The following is a 2386-nucleotide window of genomic DNA, read 5'->3' as shown; positions in this document are numbered from 1 at the left end:
TTTTTCTGGGCCGCCATGACATATTTTTGAGGCGGCTGCTCGGAATAGGCTTTTTTTGCAGATTTTTTTTTTGCTGAATCGACACACCGATAATCAAAAGGATTACGCAACGTGGCAGGTGTCTGTAAAATATATGAGCGGTAGAAATTGCTTCAAATGCTCAAATCGAGCTTTTATCTGAACTTAACTCTCAGTTTGAGGTTTTACACGCGTTTAAAACTATTGCACGCAAATCTCGCGAGAAATAAGCAAACATGTGTTGATTAGCTAGAGTGGATAAATCGAACGATGCTTTTTTTTTTTTTTTAAGTAAACAAGGCATAGAAGAAAATATCCCTACCTAAAATGTACTTTTAAATTATTTTAAAAAAAAATTGGAAATTAGCTTAAAAAATATGTTGATTATAACTGTATCTAATTTTAAAAATGAATATAAAAAAATACAAAAAATGTTTAAATCTTTCGAAAATATTTCTACCTAAAATGTATTTTTATATTAATTAAAAACATTGAAAATGAGCTTAAGAATATATTTATTATAACTGTATATAATTTTAAAAATAAATACAATACAATACAATAAATACAAATACAATACAAATAAAAACGTTTAAATGTGTTGAAAAAAACATGGTTTATATCTCTAAATTAAATAAACATACAAGAAAATAAATAATCATCTGTACATTTTTAATTAAAAATAATAATAAAAATATCTAAAAACACTATGTTCAAAAACTTTATAAAATAAATAAAAAAATCTAACAAATTTGAAAGACAGGTTGTTGCTTGGCCACAAAACTCTCCATCCACTGATGATCAGAAAGATAAAATATTAAATAAAATAACCGGCTCATCGAATCATCATGACCCTTTTATTCTCCACTCTGTTCTGTCATTTATTGCTGCCACCTTTCACTAGTCTCAAGACGCCCAATTTAATAATGTTCTTCTGCAAGGCTCTAAATGCCACCATGACTTTAACATCACATATAGACTCTAAAGCCTAAAATCGATCTTCAAAAGTATTTGGGAACTTCAGTCCACGGTAAGCAGTTTGACACATTTATAATTTCGCCTCTATAAACTCCACAAAGAAAAAAAAAAAAATCAAGAATTCATTAGTATTCTCATGTAATATCTTACACAAAACAGCAGTGTAGGCTATTGTGTTTTCATCCATCATGGCTTTTTTCTTTTCTTTAAAATCTTCTGCTGAACTGCTTTGCTACATCATTATTCAGTCTGTCACGTTTCTGCAGTCATTTATATTCCACTTAAATATGGAGATGCTGTGAAATGAAGTCTACTTTACAGCCTGGCTTGAATGTTTTGGCATATATTCATAATATGATGAATAGGATATCTTGGCCTTTTTTGCCTGTGTAAAGCGTTTTGCCTGTTGTGAACAGTAGATGGAGCCATTGCACTGACTAAAACTCGACACTAGCGAAAGCTAGTGAAAAACTGCACTGGGTATGAGGAGAGCCTAAACTTGATCTGATCTGATCAAAGTGTTTTCTTGCTCTTCTTTTTTTTTCCAGACAGGGTGCTGTGCTCCACTTGCTCATGTGTGGCGCATTTATACAGCCGGAAGAAACTGATGCTCTCGAATGGGGAAAAAGTACAGGTGACCATTGTAATGTACTCTTTGTACTTTTTTTTTTAAACAACAGTGATATACATTGCTTTTTCACTTACACACTGTTTGCACTCGTATACTGTCGTAACCAGTGTCAAGGTTACGTGTAGGCTTCGTGCACTGCAAAACGGTAGTGTAGGAGGATGGTGCTGTAGGATTCCTACCGTAGATCTGCCCGGTGTCCTAGAGTGACCAACGGGGGGCGCTATTGTGCAACAGTCAATCTCCATGTGACATATTGAGAAGTGAAAATGTTTTTTTTTTTTTTTTTTGTCTAAATAAACTATTTTAAACCTTAATAAATTAATAGCACCCCTCCCCACAAAATATATATGTATGAATCGGTATGAATGCATATTTAAAACGGAGAGTCGATAGCTCGCGGCCATGCAATCACGTGACCAGTTGAAAACTAAAAAGCTACTAAAACTACAAAACAAAAACTACTTAACAAAAACTGCAGCGACCTTTAACGGTAGTCTAATAAAACACATTCAGCATCAGTATGGCGACTGTGATACTGTGTCATTATCTAAAGCGATGTAGGGGAGAGTGGGGTGAGTTGTGCCAGTTTTTACTCAAAGTAACTTTAAAGTGAGGCCATGGCAGTAATGCCTTCAACTTAAGGATGTACATATATTTCAGGATGTGGTGCATCCCTGAGAACAATAACTTTGGATCTGAAATAAATTGTTTCAGAAATATAGCTCTTGGAAAAAAAGTGGTCTCATGGCACAACTTGCC

This window comes from Abramis brama, assembly GCF_963993115.1.
Source record: "Abramis brama genome assembly, chromosome: 20".
NCBI classification, from domain to species: domain Eukaryota; kingdom Metazoa; phylum Chordata; class Actinopteri; order Cypriniformes; family Leuciscidae; genus Abramis; species Abramis brama.
This window is presented reverse-complemented; position numbering follows the sequence as displayed.